This window comes from Kogia breviceps, chromosome 15 (genome assembly GCF_026419965.1).
Source record: "Kogia breviceps isolate mKogBre1 chromosome 15, mKogBre1 haplotype 1, whole genome shotgun sequence".
NCBI classification, from domain to species: domain Eukaryota; kingdom Metazoa; phylum Chordata; class Mammalia; order Artiodactyla; family Physeteridae; genus Kogia; species Kogia breviceps.
This window is the reverse complement of record NC_081324.1, coordinates 70,059,073-70,080,463: the sequence shown is the minus strand read 5'-3', so window position 1 is coordinate 70,080,463 and position 21,391 is coordinate 70,059,073.

Sequence of the window (21,391 nt, the reverse complement as noted above, 5' to 3'; positions counted from 1 at the left end):
GAGGAAAGGGAACACTCTTGCACTGCTGGTGGGAATGTAAATTGATACAGCCGCTATGGAGAACAGTACGGAGGTTCCTTAAAAAACTACAAATAGAACTACCATACGACCCAGCAATCCCACAACTGGGCATATACCCTGAGAAAACCATAATTCAAAAAGAGTCATGAACCAAAATGTTCATTGCAGTTCTACTTACCATAGCCAGGACATGGAAGCAACCTAAGTGTCCATCAACAGATGAACGGATAAAGAAGATGTGGCAAATATATACAATGGAATATTACTCAGCCATAAAAAGAAACGAAATTGAGTTATTTGTAGTGAGGTGGATGGACCTGGAGTCTGTCATACAGAGTGAAGTAAGTCAAAAGGAGAAAAACAAATACCGTATGCTAACACATATATATGGAATCTAAGAAAAAAAAATGTCATGAAGAGCCTAGGGGTAGGATGGGAATAAAATACAGACCTACTAGAGCATGGACTTGAGGACACGGGGAGGGGGAAGGGTAAGCTGTGACGAAGTGAGAGAGTGGCATGGACATATATACACTACCAAAGGTAGGGTGGATAGCTAGTGGGAAGCAGCCGCATAGCACAGGGAGATCAGCTCGGTGCTTTGTGACCACCTAGAGGGGTGGGATAGGGAGGGTGGGAGGGAGGGAGATGCAAGAGGGAAAAGATATGGGAACATATGTATATGTATAACTGATTCACTTTGTTGTAAAGCAGAAACTAACACACCATTGTAAAGCAATTATACTCCAATAAAGATGTTTTTTAAAAAAAGAGTGTGGATATATGCATATGTATAACAGATTCACTTTGCTGTACAGCAGAAACTAACACAACATTGTAAATCAACTGTACTCCAATAAAAAATTTTAAAAAGATCTTCTTATCCCTACTGTATGTGAAGCACCACCTTGGGTGCCCAGGGCACAGGCAGAAGCGGACAGGTTTCACCCCTGCCTTTGTGGAATGCACAGCCCAGGGGAGGCAGCTGCGCTCAGCTCTTCAAGGACAGGGAGCACCTCACAGGGAGAAAAAGAGGAGAGAGAAATCGGCAGAGAGATTCTACTATATTATAAATGAGAACTGAGATGTTTTAGAAAGACTGGTTTATCCATTCATTACCATAACAGAAATGAAAACTGAGACTTTTAGAAGGCTTGTTTATTAATTCACTAAAAAAAGAATAAAAATAAACACTGCATGCTAACATAAATAACACTTTATGAAAAACAACTGTTTCGAAAACAAAGTTAGTGAGAAGACATTGTTTTTTGGTAAATCTCTTTAATGTCTGGCTTAATAGAAGACAGTCTGTTCGATTCTGTTATCTGCTTCTGCATTCAGTCTGCTGCAATATCACATGTCCATGTAGCCCCTGCAAAACTCCACCGTGCACTTGTGAGGGAAGGAGATGAAATGGACAAATTTCTCTCTGGTCCCCAGACCTCAGGACTGTACCTTGAGAACTGCTGCTCTGTCACAGAAACCTGTTTATTTCTTGCAGGAAACTTGTGCCCATCTGACATGACCTTGATTACTCCTCTGATTCCTTGTTTACTGTCTGTCTCTGGTCTTGTTTACTGTACCGTTCCTAGAAGGCAGGGTCCCAGAGCCCACTGGAGGTGCTCAAAGTGGCTGAACCAGAGCTGCAGTTCTCAGGCATGGCCAGCAGGTGACGGCATTGCACCAAGACCACCGCACTCTCTACTGGAAACCTGGTTCCTTTCTGGGGCTTTTGGGGGAGGCTCTGTGGGGATACTCTTTAGATTCCAGAGTTTCGGGGCATTGGGTGGGCCTGGGATGGGTGGGGGAAGTGAAAAGGCAGGAGAGAATGCAGTTTGGGACAGAAGCTTTGGAAAAGCTTTGCTCATTTCTGCTGAGAGCTTCTGTTCTCAATAGAAGCCAGGCCAACTGACTTCTCTTGAAGCCTCAGTTTTCTTCTCTGCAAAATGGGCAAACTATGATTTTGGCTTCCATTTCACCATGGTTCTCTTGGCAGGGGGTCACTTTATTTTGACGACACTGGTGCTTCTGACAATTCAGGGTCCCCTAATATTCTCCTCCTAGAGTATTCCGAGAACCAAGCTGATGCTGTAGGCTCTGCCTGCAGGCAAGACCACTTCTCCTCATCCCACCTCCAGACCCCATGCTTCAGCCCAGCCGGGCTGACATAAGATGGCCGTTGCCATTTTCCACGTGCTTACTGCGTGCCACGCTCTCTGCTAAATGGTTCCTACGTGTTGGCTCCTGGAGCACTCACAGTATTTGAGAGGTGGGCTTCCCTACCCTTATTTTTACGGGAGGGGGCCACTGAGGCTCAGAGAGGTGAAGAGACTTGCCCAGAGATGCACAGCTGGAGGATGAGGAATCCTAGGTCCAAAATGGTTACCATGGCAACAGGGGGTACATCATCCCCAGATGCTGAGTCCATCTTCCCAGTAAGACTGAGCCCAGTCACTGCCTCTACACCGGCTTCTCTCTCCTGTTACTCCTTCTCCCTGCGAGGTGTTCCCTGTCCTTGGAGAACTGAATATAGTTTGTGATTTCATATTTGTTTTGCTCACGTGCTGCCTCCTCTGGTCTGTAAATTCCATAAGGATAGGGATGATGCCTGCCTGCTTCATGGCTATACCCTGTGCTGCCCCCAGCATCGTGCTTGGCACAGAGTTGGGGGTCCAGAAGATTTTGTTGAATGAATGAAATGGGGAGCCAGTGGAAACTTGAAAGTGGGCGGTGCCCCAAGCTGACTCAGGAGCAGTCAGATCCACCCCTCACTGGCTGCATGACCTCCAGCTAGTGATCTCCCCTTTTTAAGCCTTAGTTTCTTCATCCGTAAAATGGGGCTAACACCTAAGAAGTTGTGAGGATTTGATAAGGGGAGATGCAAAGTATCAGCACGTGACGGGTCCCCAATCCCTTTTTCCCACACCTGTGGTTTCTACTGGCGCCGGGTAGGTAAGGTTTGCCAACGGAATCCAGGCAGAAGGTAGAACAGCCTGAGAATCTGATGGGGGAGCAACTGGGCCAAGTCACTGAGCAAACTGACAGGCAGCCCAGCTGGGGCTCAGGCCGCCTTGTCCTCCCAGCTCCTGAGCCCACCTGAATGCAGGCACCCCAGGAGCCGCAGTCCTGGTGGTCAACTCCCTGTGGGCATTTCTCACCAGGTCCCAGGGCAGAAAAACAGAATCTCCAATGCCAAGTGGTCACAACAGGGTCAAAGCCACACAGCTGGGGTCAGTGGGGAGACAGAGGCCGCCCTGGAGAGCTGGTGCTGTTTAGCCTAAAACACAAGAGCTTCCCAGTCCTCTCCTGTGGGAAGGAGGCCTCCTCCCAGAGAAAAGCCCTGGAATGTAAGGAATGTTCTGGAGCCTCCAGCCTGGGCCCCAGGACAGGAGCGCCTTGGAAGCACAGGGCCGTGGGGGCACTTTCCCAGGGATTATCTCAGGGCCGCTGGGCCACCTGGGAGCTCATACCAGACATCACCTTTTGGCATTGGGGTCAGGCCTCAAATGCCTTGAAGCTTTCCCAGGTTCTCAGTCTGGCAGTGACGGAGCTCCTGCTGGCCTCTTGCACTGTCTTGACTTCAGCCTCTCATCCAGTGCCAGCCCCCTGGGGTCTGGGGCCAGGTCCTGTGCTGGGCACTGAGGGGTACAGAAATATCAGACTGAGCTCTGCTCTGAGCCAGCTGCGGGTGGGAAAGATCCAGTTTCAAATCTGAACTCAGATACTGTGTCATGTGGGACAAGTCACTTCACCTGTCCAGGCCTGTGTGTCCCCATGTGTAAGATGGGGTTAATAATGGGACCTCCTTCTTGGGATTATCATGAGGGTGAAAGGACCCCATGCATGGGCAGGTCCTGGTGCAGAGTAAGTGTGCAGCAAATGTTCGTTATTATTGTCACTGTGGTTGGTTGTATTTTCCAGTCTCTCCCATGCCCTTCCATTCTCTTGAAGCTCAGTGGGTTTGTGACCGTGGCAGAAGGGATGGTATGTGATTTCCAAGGCCGAGTCCTGCTCCCTTGGAGCCTAGCCACCATGCTGTGAGGAAGCCCAAGCAGCTGTGAAGAGGCGTGTTGAGGACCTAAGCCCCCAACCCCTTTCCTCATCCACAGCCCTGGCTGAGCCCCCAGACCCATCAACTGGGCCATCTCAAAGGCGGATCCTTGAGCTCTAGCTGGGCTGCCCCAGCTGATGCTGCATGGAGCAGAGACAAACAGTGCCCACTGAGCCTTTCCAAAGTGGCAGGTTCAGGAGCAAAAGAAATGATTCTAGTTTTAAGCCACTAGGTCTTGGAGTGGATCCTTATGCAGAAACAGACAATAGATACAGTTCCTTTTAAGAAATGGCTTTGCTTCTCTCTTGCCTAAACTCAGGATGTTTCCTCCCTCATCCTGGTCCTCTGCCAGCATCTCCCATCTCAGTGAAGAGCCCCACATCTCATCTCTGGTTGCCCAAAGACGAAATCTGGGAGAAGTCACGGATAGCTCTTGATTCGGTCCGTTTTCCTCTGTCCCTCTGCCATTGCCCTCACCCACGCCTCCAGCACTTCTGTCTTGGGCAGCCGGGGCGGCTTCCTTTCCTGACTCCCATTTTCTTACACAGAACAGGAATCTAATACATAAATGATGGGTAGAGTGGGTAAATCACAGGCTTACAACTTCATCTGCCTGGAGTGCTGGGTCTCGGCTTACAACCTTCATCTGTCTTTTCCTGGCCTGTCTTCTTGGTTCCCCAAGGCCCCTCCGGCCACCATGTCCTATCTGCACACAGCACCCTCAGAGGTCAGCGGGGGAAACAGACATGGAAACTAACATGTGAGGTACTTCCGGCCCTTCACTGCTACGGAAGAAGTCGAGGAGAACGATGGGGAAGTGTGTCCGGGGGGTGGACAAGGTCCGGTGGTGGCACTGAGCTGCTGGGAAGGAGTCCGCCATGTGACATCAGGAGGAAGGGAGTGCCAGGCAGGGGGAAGAGCAGGGGCAAAGGCCCCGAGGTGGGAATGAGTTGGTGTGTTGGAGGGAAAGAGACAAGTCTGGGGTGCAAGAGGCTGGGGCTCAGGTCATGAGGGTGGGGTAGGGGGCAAGCAGGGAATCACGTGGAATAGAGGAGGGGATTCACAGTTATTTCATACACTTCTTTTCCCAACCAGGTTACTAGCCCCTTGGACGGCAAAGAGACGCTGACTGTCTCCCTGGTGGGGACAGCCAGCCATACCACTGGTGGTGCCTGTTCAAAGTCACACTTTGTGGGGGCAAACTGCTCTTCAGGCTCACCTTGGAAATTCCTACTCAGTGCCAGGGCCACCTGCTCCATGAAGACGCCCAGGTTCAGCTGACCTCGCTCGCCTCGTGTCCCGCTGGACCCTGGACCAGCTTCCAGCCCGGCACTCAGTGCTCTGACTGTTGTTGCCTCTTGTGCATCTTTTTTCCAACCAGGCCATCGTGTCTTAAAATGAGGTTCCCCCACTGTCTCTGAATCTCTGAGGCTGGGTGGGCTTGTGAAAAATACAGACCCCTCTGAATCGGCATCTCAGAGTGGGCTCAAGAATCTGCCTTTCTAACAAGCCGCCTGCCAAGTAAATCTTTTTTTTTTTTAACCTTTTTTTTTATATTGGAGTATAGTTGATTAACAATGTTGTGTTAGTTTCAGGTGTACAGCAAAGTGATTCAGTTATACATATATATGTATCTGTTCTTTTTCAAGTTATTTTCCCATTTAGGTTGTTACATAACATTGAGCAGAGTTCCCTGTGCTCTACAGTAGATCCTTGTTGGTTATCTGTTTTAAATACAGCCGTGTAGAAGCAACACATCCCAGAATGAGGTCCTAAGCAGAGGGGCTGTAACGAACATGGTTCCCAGGCTCCCTGCACAAAGCTCATCCCATTAAATGTGTGTTGGGTGAAGGAATGAGGTTCTAGCAGTCATGTGGGGAGAGCAACTACCCCTCTTAGGACCCTCCCTTCTCTCATGCATAGTCCCCAAGTAAGCAGGCAGTCTCATCATATTTTTCTGCCGGGGGAAACTTCTCCGGTAAGAATTCCCCTACCTCCCCCACTGTATAATCTGCTCATTAATACACAGTATTGTAAAAGTGATCTATAATTAGATGCTAACCGCGTTTGCCCGTAAAATTGGGTGGGCGAGGTCAGCAAGGCAAGCCGGGAGTCAGCTGATTGCTATGATCAATCAATAACCTATTTATTTCCCAACATTTCTATTAACCTCTGCCAGCCAATCACAGTTTCAATTTGAAAGGCTGGGGTCCGCTTTGCTGACTGGACAAGTCTGATTGAAAGCGGGACCCTGACACGACCCCGAGGGCGAAATCCAATTAAAATCATTTTCACTTGTAGATTAATATTTTTAGCATGTTCTACATCCTGGGATTCATCATTCCTGGCAATAACTAATGTCCTGAGACACGAGCAGGTGGATTGGCACTGCCATAAATAATAATTGTGATTAATTAGCTCATCATGTCCTAGGATGGCCTTGGGGCGGCGGTCGGTGCAGCTTCTGAGAACTTTTCCCATCACAGGCTGGTTATGTGGTCCTCTGAATCCTATCACTGGATGGCCTTTTCTAAGTAGGAATGGAGTTTGTCCCTGGGTCTGCCTCCCTCTTGAAACTGAGCTCCCTGAGGCCAGGTATCATGCCTCGTTCATCCCAGCAAGTCACTTATTGTTTGGCATATCCAGTTCTCCTGCTCTGGAGATGGTCCCTTCCTCTTTACATTCACCTTGTAACGATAGGAATCGCCATGTTGGTGCAACATGGCCCCACCCCTGGACGCTGTTGATTGGATCAGGGGTAAGGCCCAGCCCAAGGTGGGCCAATGAAAGCCTTTGGGAATTTGGAAGTAGGTTTAAGGGAAGTGGTCCCTTGGCCCAGCATGGGTATTCAGGGGAGTGCTGATTGCCATTATCTGTCCCGTGGGCTGGGAATACATAACACCTGTTTGTACAAGGTCCACTGTTCAGAGTCTACCGACATTTTTTGTTTGTTTTGTTTTGGTTTGTTTTTTTTTTTTTGTGCTAGGCGGGCCTGTCACAGTTGTGGCCTCTCCCGTTGCGGAGCACAGGCTCTGGACGCGCAGGCTCAGCGGCCATGGCTCACGGGACCAGCCGCTCCGCGGCATGTGGGACCTTCCCAGACCGGGGCACGAACCCGTGTCCCCTGAATCGGCAGGCAGATTCTCAACCACTGCGCCACCAGGGAAGCCCCGACATTTTTCCATAATAATTCTATGTGCATATCATAACTCCAGTGATTCTTTCATGTCTTTCCCACGCTTTTACTGAATCCGCTGGGCTGTTCTCTCCCTAAGCGTAAGGATAGTATCTGCCTTACAATGAAACCAAGAAGGACCCTGCAGGGCCCTCCCAGGTACAAAAGCCCTTCTGAGTCCCCTCTCTTATTTGTAGAAAAGCTGCAGACTCCCAGACCTCACCTGAGTCCCAAAAAAGAGCAAGTTCAAGCATTTAATAATTAGGGAAATAGAGTCACAGAATCTTTAGTTCTTCCATGAATGACACAGATAACAGTGTCTGGAGCCCACTCCTGAGTTGTTTTACAGATACTAAAACCACCTCCAGAGGGAAAAAGCTAACTGCATGATGACCAGACTGTAGCCATGACATAAGCTGCTCCATCTTGTACAATTCCAAGAACTGGTCTCAAGGAAATGGGAACAAACCAACCCTGGAGCTGAAGATTAACTGCTCTTAAGACAATCAAGATGGCGCGGACCAGACCACCACGTGACCAATTTCAAGATGATCGACGGAGCCAAGTGTGCCGTTCTGCACGTAAGCCCTGCCCGCACACCCTTGAAGCTTTCCTTTAAAAGCTCTTGCCCCCTGATTGACAGTGGGGAGCTGGTTTGGGGGGATCCTGGTCTGCCATCTCCCCAGGTCACCGGCTTCCTGAATAATGCATCTTTTCCCACCAATCTCTGTCTCTTAGACATTGACTTCTGAGCAACGAGCAGGTGAACCTGAGTTGGGTTCCAGCTCTGGCTGGTAAAACTATTCCCCCCAAACAGAGCCTGAGCAAATGAATGTCTCTTAAAATCAGCTCTGAACAGGAGACATGACCCCCTTCTCCTCTTCCTCTCTTCCTACCAATGGTGACACTGATCTTTGGGGGAGAGATTTAGAGCTTAGGGATGGTGATTTCGCCTTGATCTTCCCAGATGTGAATCTGATTTTCATCCTACAGGTGGTCATAGTTGGGACGCCTATAACACTGCTTTTGGTTGGCTGGCAGCTGTGGGTGTTGGGTGCCGGCCACCCACCTCATTCTACAAGGTGTGTTCTCCCACTGCTCTGGTATTTGCCTCTGAACAAACTGGTTCCCAGTTAGGAGTCCTCCTGAGAGAAGTGGTCAAGACAAGAAGTTTCCTGTTGCTCCATTTCCTGTGCTTTCAAGCCACCAGGGGATTGAAGAGAACTGGTACCAAGGCTATTGAAATGGGCTTCTCTGTGGAGGGAGCCCTTGTGTTGGAAATCAGGTAAAATTCAGCATGCATAAACCATTCACAATGGCACTGTACACCCCAGGAGCACTAAGATCCCACTAATCTTCAATCAAAATAATTAGACCATGAAAGGTGGCATATTCATCCCAAAGGCACTTGGGCATCTGGAAGTCAGGGAGAGACTGAACCACCCACATTTGGAGCTTTGCCTTTTGAGGGGTGCAATGACAGGGCAGGACTACGGAGAGCCAGAGGATTCTGCTGGGTGTTGAGGAAAGGGGGCCTGGTCAGTGTCAAGTCCACTCAGCCCATCCATCTCTCCTCCGAGTAGGGAATGGTTAGCATATGCAAGGCACTTTAAATGCACCATTGGGCTGCACCTGCAGGCCTGTGAGGCTTGTAGTTACCCAGCCTCGAGACCGCAGAAAGAGCCAAGACAGCGAGAGAGACATCAAATGACTTGTTAGATGGGGGATCTTACACAAAAGGTCCTGGAGCAACACCTCACCACGTGCAGCCAACGGCAGGCAGGACATGGCATCTTCTCCAGCTACTTGGGGGAGAAGGAGGCTGCCATTTATAGGGGGGAACTGACGTCAGGTCAGTTAACCGGGACTTAAGGAAGCCCTATAATGAAGAGGGTTGGGTGGTCATGCGAGTGAAGCAGGGGCTGGCCGAGCAGGGGATGGACACAGAGCAAGAGAACAGCCATCTTGAGGGGCCTGAGCCACATGCCACCCCTACAGACCCCACACGACCCTTGCAATCCCGGTCCACCCCACTTCCCCGATATCCCTGGGGTCAGGCCGGGGTGCGCCGCAACCAAACACCACAAGTGCAATCTAGACACCAGCAGCTAAGGAGCATCACGAGTAAGCCAGGTGCTTATCGGGTCAATTTTTCATGAAAGTCCAGCGGAGGACCACCACGGCAATCAGCAGTCAGACTCATCTCGCAGTGAGGCCACCACCGTCGCCCAGTCTGAGAACAGATTCCCTCCACGCAGACTAGGGTCGAAGCGGAAGATGTTCAACAGGCACAAGACAGGGCATATCATGACTGTCAAGCAAAGTACGAACAGTAACAGCCCTGACACAGCCCCACCCTGCCTGTGGCTTCTGTCCTGCCTGCAGGACCGCACCGCCCGTCCGCCCGCGGTCCCCACAGCCGGCGCTGCATACTGAAGAGGTGGTTAAACAACAGGCCACAGGGGTAATACGATGGTGCCTTTCTCCAGCAGGGGCCCAGGGTAATTACCTTAGCGGCCTTAGGTGGGGCCGGGGAGAAGACAGGGGAAACCCGTAAGCCCCTCTCTAGTCCTAGTCTCCACCAAGCGGCGAGCACAAACCACCGGGACTTACCTGCCAGTCCCAGGCCACTTTATAACTGTTCCCCGGGGGCAGAACCTGCGCCAAGGCCAAGAGTGAGTTGTCGTCCTGACAGGCGGTTGGCAACGGTCCTTTGGTCCCTCGGTGTCAACTGCTGAGCTAGTGTCGACCAGTTGCCTCTAGGTGAACACGGCGTAGGCGCTGAGACGATGCCGCTGGGACGCTCAGGGACATTTCTCGGGGCTCCCGTCGGCCTCCTCGTGCGCGTGCCGAGAGCAAGCTCCCCTCTGGCTCGTTCAAGCGGTCCCTTCCTGGCCCAGCAGCGGTGGGCTAGCCAGGCAGGTGGAAGATCGAGCGTATGGCACTGTATCAGCCCGTCCCTGGACTGCATGGGCCTTGGTGGCTGTCCATGTCCGCGGGGTCCTGTAGGCCACGCACAGCTGCTCTAGACCCTGAAGAGTGGTTGTGATGCTGGATGACCGGGCCAGCTCCCACCTGTGGAAACGCGCTGTAGACGGCGTGCAGCTGTGGTCCCATCCCCCCATATCGTTGCTCGGCCCCCTCCCGTAGCTGGGACCAGAAACCCAAGGGTTCTCTTATTATTTTACCACTGCCACAGACCCTAACCAAACCCCTCTGGGTAACTGGCCACGTCCGATTCACAGGCTGTCCCTGAGTTAATATCCCTAAAGCCTGTGTCTGTAAGTGCGTAGGGGCGCTGTTTCGGGGGTAGGCTGGTCTTACCCGTCCAGATAACACCCACGTATCTGACGGATAATCCAGGTCCTTGTGTTTCCTCCGTATTCACCAGCCATCCCCGTGCAGCCAGATGAACCCCGAGGGTGGAGCTGCTACTGCTCAACTGGAAAGAGCCTCTGAGTTGAACAGGGCATCCTCAATGTACGGACGAGAAAGGCAGCTCTGGTGGGGGCCAGCGCCACAGGGCCCCGCGTGCTAGTGGACGGCCACCTCGGGATCACCCCCCGCAACTTTCCGTGCCCCGTCCTGACTTCCTGACAGCTCGGCGCCCACGGGAGTTACCTCGGCCTCCTGGTTGGCCGGCCAACTGTTGGGCCGCACCCGCGGGCCTGTGGGCCTTGTGACTGCCCGGCCTTGAGCCTGATGCATCAACGGTCACTGGACAGGGGACCTTACACGTCCGAAGCAAAGGGTCCTGGGGCGACACCCCGCCAAAGCAAAGGGTCCTGGGGCGACACCGCACCATGCGCAGCAACTGGCGAGCAGAACATGGCGGCGCTTTTCACCTCTGCGGGGGTGGGGAGGGAGGCTGCCATTTATACCGGGAACCGCCGTCACGTGGGCTCATCAGTTACCAGGGAAACCAGCAGCTTGGGCACGCCCCTCACGGCCCTCAGGTTAATGAGCATCACGAGGGCAGGTGTTTCCCTTTAATAAAGTAGCAGGTGGAGCCGCTCTGGGCTAAGGATTAGGACAATCACTAGCTGGGGCCTGGGGGGCAGGCACGGTCACATGATCACGTGCAGGTGAAGTAGGGGCTGGTCGAGCAGGGGACGTACAGGGGGCAAGAGGACAGCCTCTTGCACTGCTTCATTGCATCCTTGCCATAGCTTTGTTACCGTTATCTCCTATTACAGGTGAGGAAACCGAGGCACAGAGAAGTTAAATAATGCACCCTTCAAAGCCCCACAGGAAACAGATGGTACATTCAAATTAGCTTAGTTTAATAAAGGTACCGTTTACAGAGGTCAGGGTAGTGTATTCATTTCCTACGGCTGCATTAAAAAATAGCCCCAAACTTTGTGGCTTTAAATACCATCCGTTAGCTCACAGTTCTGTAAGTCACTATTTCAGACATTGTGTAGTTAGATTTTCTGCTCAGGGTCTCCCAAAGTTGAAATCGAGGTGTCGCTGGGGCTGTGGTCTCATCTGAGGCTCAGGGTTCTCTTTCAAGTTCATTCAGGGTGTCAGCAGAATGCAGTTCCTTGTGGTTGTAGGACTGAAGTCCCTATTTTCTTGCTAGCTGCTTGCCAAGGGACTGCTCTTGGTTCCTAGAGACCACTCTCAGACCCTTGTCATGTGTCCCTCTCCATAGGCAGCTCATAGCATGGATGTTTGCTCCTTTGAGGCCAGCAGGAGACACTGTCTCACATTTCCAATCTCTCTGATTTTTTTAAAGGATCACCTGATTAGGCCAGGTCCACCTGGTATAATCTTTCTTTTTTCTTTTTTTTTGGGGGGGGTACGCGGGCCTCCCACTGCTGTGGCCTCTCTCGTTGCGGAGCACAGGCTCTGGACGTGCAGGCTCAGCGGCCATGGCTCACGGGCCCAGTTGCTCTGCGGCATGTGGGATCCTCCTGGACCGGGACACGAACCCACATTCCCCACATCGGCAGGCGGACTCTCAACCACTGCTCCACCAGGGAAGCCCGATAATCTTTCTTTTGATGAACTCAAAGTCAATGGACTAGTAACTGAGTTACAGTGTGAAATCTCATCCTATTCACAAGTCCAGCCCCCACTCAAGGGGAGAGGATTATATAGGGTATGTTCACCAGGAAGCTGGAATCATGGGAGGCATCTTTGTATTCTGCCACCAAGAGGCAGGAAATCAGGAACTACCAGGCATTGTGGGTTCCCTGGGGATAGTCATGGAGGGACTTACTGACCATCCCTAGTCATGAATAGATGAGAAAAGGGGGTGGTTATAGAGCTCAGAGACAGGGATGGCTGTGGGGGAGGGCTACCTAACAGAAGCTGGACCTCTAGTTGAGGGACACAGCTGGTCCATGGAGACCTAAGCATGGGCTTAGGGTGTCAGAAAGGTCAGGACACAAAAGGGATTAAAAATAACTTCAACCAATGGAACCAGGAAATCTAGAAAGGAGTTCATTTAACCTCTGCATGTGCACACATTTTGTGTTTTATGGTTTACATTGTTTTAATTTTGATTTACATAGGGGAATCACATGGGGATCCATAATCTTTTCTGAGCTTAGGGCTTCTGAAGATCTGTACCTGCTCCTGCCCATAAACAGCAGGGCCAGGGGAAGGGACTAGGAGGGTCCCTCATCTTAGTGCTCTAGGATGGATAAGAGCATCCCCTTTTCCAGAAGGAAGAAAATGGGAGGAAGGTTGCTACTGATCCCCTTAGGCTGCCTGCATGTTGCTTAAGTACATGGCTTTGGGGTCGGGCTGCATGAATTTAAGTCTTATTTCTGCCACTTACCAATTCTGTGATCTTGGACATGTCATTCTTTATGACTGAGCCTCAGTTTCCTCATCTGCAAAATGGGAATGACACAAGCTTGCTGAGTCATTGTGAGGGCAACCAAGGCAAATGCACTTAGTAAACACTGTAAAAAGATGGATAATCACTCATTCCTTATTTATTGGATGTCTGCTATGTGCCAAGTTCCATGAGAGGCACTGGGGATGCAGAGGTGACCAGGACAGACTAGGTCCTTGCTCCCATGGAGTATATTGTATTTTCATAAACAAATAATGAGTCAGGTTGTGGTAAGGGCTACAAAGAAAAGAAAAAAATCAGGGAATTCCCTGGTGATCCAGTGGTTAGGACTCAGCGCTTTCACTGCCAGGGCCCAAATTTGGTCCCTGATCGGGGAGCTAAGATCCTGTAAGCCATGCAGTGTGGCCAAAAAACAAAAACATAAAATCATAGAAGAAAAATAATCAGGGTAACAGACTGGAAATTAATGGTGGGGCAGGTTCTATTTTAGAAGGTGTATTGGTCAGGGTTCTCTGGAGAAATAGAACCAATAGGATCTATAAGGTTATTGTAAGGAATTGGCTCACGTGATGTTGGAGGCTGGGAAGTCCCACAATGTGCCATCTGCAAGTCAGAGACCCAGGAAAGCTGATGGTGTAGTTCCAGCTTGAGAACCAGACCTGGCGCTATAAGTTCTAGTCCGAGTCCAAAGACCTGAGAACTGGAGAGCCCATGGTATAAATTCCAGTCTGAGTCTGAAGATCTGAGAACCAGGGGCACTGATGATGTAAGTCCAGGACTTACAGGAGATGGTATAAGTCTTCTGGGAGCAGGAGAAGACTGGGGTCCCAGTTCAACAGTCCTACAGTGGGAGAAAATTCTCCCTTCCTCTGCCCTTTTTGTTTTGTTTTGTTTTTCCTCTGCCCTTTTTGTTCTATGCAGGCCCTCAATGAATTAGATGATGCCTACCTGCATTGGGGAGGGCGCTCTGCATTACTCAGTCTACTGATTCAAATGCTAATTTCACCTGGAAACACCTTCACACACACACACACACACACACACACACACACACGCACGCACGCACACGCACACACAGAGAGAAATAAATAATGGTTAACCAAATAAGTGAGCAACCCCGTGGCCCACTCAAGTCGACACATAAATTAACCATCACAGAAGGGACAGTCAAGGATGGCCTGTCTGAGAAGGTGACATTTAAACAGAAGCCTGAGTATTAGTTATCAAAGCTGTGTAATAAATCACTACAAACTTAAAATAACATACATTTATTATTGCACAGTTTCTGTTGGTCAGGGGTCCAGGCACAGCTTTGCTGGGTGCTCTGCTTCAGGATCTCATCTGAAAGCTACCATCAAGGTGTTCGCTGGGGCTGTGGTCTCATTGGAGGCTCAGCTGGGGAAGGATCCACTTCCAAGCACACATGGTTGTTGGCAGAATACAGTGCCTTGTGGGCTGTAGGACAGAGACCCTCAGTTTCTTGCTGGTTGTCAGATGGAAGGTGCCCCCAGTGCCTTAGCTGGTTGTTGACTGTTGACCACCATCAATTCCTTGTCCCATGGGCCTCCCCAGCATGGCTGCTTGCTTCATGGAAGCCAGCAAGGAGACCTTGCTATAAAGATGGGCATTACAGTCTTATATAATGTCATTATGAACATGATGAGGACATTTCCCATCCTCTTTACTGTATTCTATTGGTTAGAAGGAAGTCACAAGTCCTGACCACATGCAAGGGGAGGAGATTATATGGGAGGGTAAGCACTGGGAGGTGGGGATAATTGGGGGTCACCTTAGCATCTGTCTGCCACAGCTTATATGAAGTGGATGGAGCCAGCCAGGTGGAGATCTGGTCTGCCAGAGGGAAACAGCAAGAGCAAAGGCCCTGAGGCAGGACCCTGCTTGGTGGGTTTAAAGAACAGCAAGAAAGGAGGGCGAGAAAAGAGGTTGAAAGGGTAGTGGGGAGGGTGTCAAATCACGTGGGTCTTGCAGGTCAGAGCAAGGCTTTGGGATTTTATTCTGAATGTGACAAGGAGTCACTGGAGAGTTTTGGTCAGGGGAATACTAAGATCTGATTTACTAACTTATTTTTTTCCTAAATTAAAAAAATGCAGTAGAATACACATTACATAAAACTTACCATTTTAAAGGGTACAATTCAGTGGCATTTAGTACATTCTCAGTGTTGTGAAACCATCACCATTATCTAGTTCCAGAACATTTTCATCGTCCCCAAAAGAAATCCTGTACCCACTACCCGTTACCCCTTAGCAAACACTCCCCATTCTCTCCTCCTCCCAACCCTAGGCAACCAATTAATCAGCTTTCTGTCTCTGTGAATTTATCTACTCTGGGTATCTCATATAAATGAAATCATGTAATATGTATCTGGATTTTTTCATTCAGCATAATGTTCATCCATGTTGTAGCATGCATCATGACTTCATTCCTGTTTTACGGCTGAATAATATTCCACTGTATGGACATACCACATTTTGCTTATCCATTCATCCATTGATGGGTATTTGTGTTGTTTCTACCTTTTGGCCATTGTGAATAATGAATAATGCTGTTATGAACATTGGTTTACAAGTGTCTTTCTGAACACCTGATTTCAGTTCTTTTGGGTATACGTCTATACAAATAGCAGTTGAATTGTTGGGTCATATGGTTACTGTATGTTTAACTTGTGCCAGACTGCTTTCCACAGTGGCTACACCATTTTACATCCCCACCAGCTGTGTATGAGTGTTCCAATTTCTCCACATCCTTGTCAACACTTATTATTATCCATATTTTTGATTCTAGCCATCCATGTGGGTGCAAAGTGGGATCTTACTGAGCCTTTGATTTGCATTATCCTGATGACTACTGATGCTGAGCATCTTTTCATGTGCTTTCGGTCATTTGCATATCTTCTTTGGAGAAATCTCTGTTCAGCTCCTTTGCTCATTTTTTAAAAATTGGGTTGTTTGTCTTTTAGTGGTTGAATTGTAAGAGTTCTTTATATAGGTTTTTTTTTTGGCTGTGTTGGGTCTTTGTTGCTGCATGCAGGCTTCTCTAGTTGTGGTGAGCGGGGGCTACTCTTTGTTGCAGTGCGCTGGCTTCTCATTGCAGTGGCTTCTCATTGTGGAGCAAGGGCTCTAGGGTGCACAGGCTTCAGTAGTTGTGGCTTGAGGGCTCTAGAGCACAGGCTCAGTAGTTGTGGCACATGGGCTTAGTTGCTCTGCGGCATGTGGGATCTTCCCAGACCAGGGCTCAAACCCGTGTCCCCTGCATTGGCAGGCGGATTCTCAACCACTGCACCACCAGGGAAGCCCTATATAGATTTATTTTTATGGAGCTATTATCACTGCTCCCAGTAAGGCTCTGCCTGGATCCACAGGCATCAGGAGTGTCCTCTGCTTAATAGGAAAGGGGCTAGAAATGTCCCTTTCCTTGAGCTGCCCACTCGCTCACTAATATCCATCAACTTCCCTCCAGAGAGCAGAGCCAATAATCCCTTCATCCATCAGCTCAGCCTTCCTTGAAATTTACTGTGAAGGTTCCTTGGGGTCCTCTCACCTAAATGCCTCCCTGGGGCGCTGCTCAGCCAGCTTTGTGGGCAACTTTCCAGCTAAGAGGAAGGGGTTCTCTGGGGAGGAGTGTGGGTGTACAGCTCCTGTCTCACCTCCCACCTTGAGGGTTAGACACTCAGACCCGGGAGTCAGCCCAGAATTCTGCCTGCCTCAGGTCTCAGTGACATCATGGCTTTTGCTGAGGCTTACGGACAAATTAGGAAGTTAATCCAGCCAGGATAGCCTGGGATCCCCCTAGGGCTTTTGGTCTCTGGTCTGCCACCATGGAGCTCTGCGGCTTTGCCAAAGTCACCTGGAGTACTTGGGCCTCATCTCTGAAATGGGCCTGTATCCCTGTTAGAAGGAGTTGGTTTGAAACTTTCAAAACTGGGATTCTGTGATAGATTTAAGAAATGTCCCATTCAGGGCATCACCTCCTCCAGTAGTCTCTGACCCCTCAGATTACATCAGGTGACTGCGCAGCTACCAGGATTACCCTGCCATCCATATCTCTATTTGGTTGTGATTGCCTGTGACATGTCTCTTACTCTCATTGGCATGTCCCACCACCTTGAGGGTACAAACTGATCACGTCAGTTCCTGCTCAGAACTCTTTGAAGACTTCCCATTGCTTCCCAACTCTTTGAAGACCAAATCCTTACTCTGACCTCAGAGCCCTGCATGAGTTTGCATTGTCCCCCTCTTCTGTGTGACCTCGCATGGCCCTTTCCCTCTGTTCCAGCCACAAGGGTCACCTTCTGGTCCTTTATGCTTCCTACCACAGGGCCTTGACACATGCCATTCTCTTTGAATGGTTGCCCTTCCTTTCCCTCCTCCCTTAATCATGCCCACTCATCCTTCAGATTTCAGCACAAGCTTCACTTCTCCAGGGATTAGGTCAAATTCTAATTGTCAGCTCTGAGGATCCCTCCTTCATAGACTAGTCATTGCTTTCATGATTGGATAAGCAACTGTCTCCCCTTGCAGAGGTCCTGAGAGCAGGGACCATGCCTGTTTGTCTTCCTCTGTAGCCCCAGCGCCTTGCCCAGTTCCTGGAGCAGACTGAGCATTAAGTAAATGATGTTAAATAGCGAAGGAATCTTTGTGCTCTTGGAGTCACGGCCTGGCACATCGCAGGTGCAAAATAACTGGTTCCGTTTGTGCTGAATAAATGAATGGGTTCTCTGTGGTCCGGTGGATCCCGTCTCTGTTTCTATGTGGTGTCAATCGCACGACTTTGGGTGGACAGACTGGAATTTGAACGCAGCCTCTTCTACTTTCCAGCTGTGACCTTGGCAAGTCTTTTCCTTCTTTTCCAAGGGCCCATCTCTTGGTCTGTCCACTGAGGGTCTTCACTGGGGGCTGCAGAGAGGATCTCACAGAGGATGGTTTCAAAGCCCTCTGTTAACCAAAGTCCTTTGCAAATGTACTCGGAGAAATACTGCTTCCCCCAACATCCTTCCATGGAGATCAGTGGTTCAGACCCTGCTGGGTGAACCCACTTCTGGGTGGGCCCCTGGAGGCCAGGGCTGCAGTCCTCATGTCTCCTCCCTTTCCTGACCCTCCTCTGTCTGAGATGCTTGATAAACAGTGGCACTGGCCGAATTTCCTGGTACCCTGAGTGATTGGGGCTTGTGATCACAAATTTGAACCTCCTGGATATAATTCCTGAGTCTGGTCACCCGTGTCTTGCAGGAGGGAGGAAGGTGGACAGATTTAGCAGTGGGATGTGCTGCAGCTGCTTTGGGTCCTGTCTTCTTGCTTTATGGGCGCGAGTTCTGAAGCACGGTCACATGCATGCAGCTCCTTTCTCCTCCACTGTAGTCCATATGGAGCTTCCCCCACCCTCGTCCCCGAACTAACTTATCTATTTTTATTGTTTCTTATATCTTAATTATAACAGAATGCATGCTTGTTGTTTAAAAGCGGTTTCCAATAATAGAAAGTGAAGGCTCTTTTTGCCCCACTCGAATCCCACATTCTAGGGTAACCGGTGCAGATTGTGGGGTGGGTGCCACCAGCCCCTGTCTCTATGACACTCTTAAAACTTGTCTGTGAAATGCTGGAGGGGGTGTGGAGAAAACGGAACCCTTTATGAGGGCAAACTGCTCTTCAGGCTCACCTTGGAAATTCCTACTCAGTGTCAGTGTCACCTGCTCCGTGAAGACGCCCAGGTTCAGCTGACCTCGCTCGCCTCGTGTCCCGCTGGACCCTGGACCAGCTTCCAGCCCGGCACTCAGTGCTCTGACTTTTGTTGCCTCTTGTGGATCTTTTTTCCAACCAGGCCATCGTGTCTCAAAATGAGGTTCCCTCACTGCCTCTCAATCTCTGAGGCTGGATGGGCTCATTAAAAATGCAGGCCCCTCTGAATCAGCATCTCAGGGGGTGGGCTCAAAATCTGCCTTTCTAACAAGCCACCTGCCAAGTAATTCTTTTTTTTTTCTACTTTTTATTTTATATTGGAGTATGATTGATTAATAATGTGATAGTTTCAGGTGTACAGCAAAATGATTCAGTTATACGTATACATGTATCTATTCTTTTTCAAATTCTTTTCCCATTTAGGTTGTTACATAATATTGAGCAGAGTTCCCACTTCTTTTTCATTTAACAATGTGTCTGGAAAATTGTTATAGCTCAGTCCATATAGACGTCCTGTGTTCACATTTATTTATTTAATTTTGAGGAAGTAATATATCCATTGTTAAAATATATAGTAAAATATATTAAATGTATTTATGTGTAAAATATATAAACATATTTGAAGGAAGACAGTGAAAAATCTCCCTCCCACGTCTATGCAATCCCTCCCCCACGAATAACTATGATTCTTAGCTTTTTATATCCTTCCATATATATCCAGAATATATTTATATTCTTACTTTACCGCTCTTTTTTACTCAAGAGTGATACACTATATATGTGTATTTTGGAGATATTTCCATTTTAGTACATAAACAGTTTCCTCATTCTTTCCTTTCTTTTTTATTTTTTTTAAGTAACTGCATATAGCACAGCATTCCACAGTATGGATAAATCAAAATGTGTTCATTCTTTTAGAAACTATTATTATTATTATTATTTTTCCTGTACGCGGGCCTCTCACTGTTGTGGCCTCTCCCGTTGCGGAGCACAGGCTCCGGATGCGCAGGCTCAGCGGCCATGGCTCACGGGCCCAGCCGCTCCACGGCACGTGGGATCTTCCCGGACCGGGGCACGAACCCGCGTCCCCTGCATCGGCAGGCGGACTCTCAACCATTGCGCCACCAGGGAAACCCTAGAAACTATTATTTTAATTCACTTAATAAGTGATACAGCGTAGGTATAAAACTCAAGGGGCAGAGGGGTAGCCAGTGAAAAGTCAGTTTCTCCCACTTCTGTCTCCATCTGGAAACAAAGACCATTCCCAGGGTCACACTATCCTTCTTGAGTTGGGCTGTGTAATACGTGGTATACACACACACATGCATACATACACACTTACACTTTTCCCTTCTTTTTCAGCCTCAACCAATGAGACAGAGATTAGCCTGCACAAACACCTCTGTTCTCAGGTGTGGATGGATTGGGACGTGTCATCACTGAGTTCAATGCCAAGGGCATTGCCAATTTTGATGGCTATTTCCAATATTTTGTTCCTAGGAGGCGCCATATACATCTCTACGTGGATCCTTCAATGCCCAGGGTCTGGGCTGGCTCTGAAGGGATGGGAAGCCAAGGGGAAGTCTGCCTCCTCTTCTTTGCTCAGCCTTACCCTTTGTGTCCCTCCTTCCAAACTTTCCCCCAGCTCCGGCTTCATGGTCAGCCTTTTCTGGGCAGTGTGCTTGCTCCTGTATCCCTATCAAACTGAAGCTCCATTCACAGGTCTTTTGTATCACCAAGTCCATATGTCCCAAAGGGTCTTCTCTGCAGGTAAATAGGTGGAAGGGAACAATTTTACTCCTCCAGTCAAATACATGGTCTCACCAATTCAGGGTGAAACTACATCAAAGCAGGTGTCTTTACTGCAGGACTTTTCAGTGCCTCTAGTATGCTAACATACATTGGGATCTCTAAGAGGTCTTAGAGTCTGTAGACTGCTTTGACTACACAATTTCAGACAAGCCAATATGGTTTCACTGCTTTATTGTAATGCAGGGGAGTCTGAAGCCCAGAGAGGGCGTGCTACTTGTCCGGTGTCACGCATCGATGGTGGAGATCTGAATTTCTCGCCTTCCCATGTCCGTGACAGCAACGAAGAGCTCAGTGCCCTCTCCCTGCACTAGCAGTTCTAAAGGTGGAACACCAAGGTGTCCTGGTGACCTTCAGGGACACCAAGACATGTCGACTCACTAAATTTTTTTTTTGGGGGCCACGCCACGCGGCTTGCAGGATCTCAGTTCCCCGACCAGGGGTCGAACCTGGGCTACGGCAGTGACAGCGCTGAATCCTAACCACTAGGCCACGAGGGAACTCCCTAGATTCATTCAATTTAAAATAACTGCATAGGATCCTTCAAAAGCGTTAAGATCGCGAGAACAAGGGAAGGTGAGAAACTGTCACAGGCTGGAGGAGAGTTAGGAGACATGATCACTAAATGCAACATGCTTTCTTGGGGTGGATCCGTGCACGGGTGAAATCCAAATAAAATCTGTAGTATAATTAATAGTACGGCACCAACGTCAGGTTCTTAGTTTTGATCAGTGTACCATGGTCATGTGCGATATTAACACTGGGGGCTGCTGGGTGAAGGATATACCAGAACGCTCTGTTTTATCTTTGCAGCTCTTCTATAAATCGAA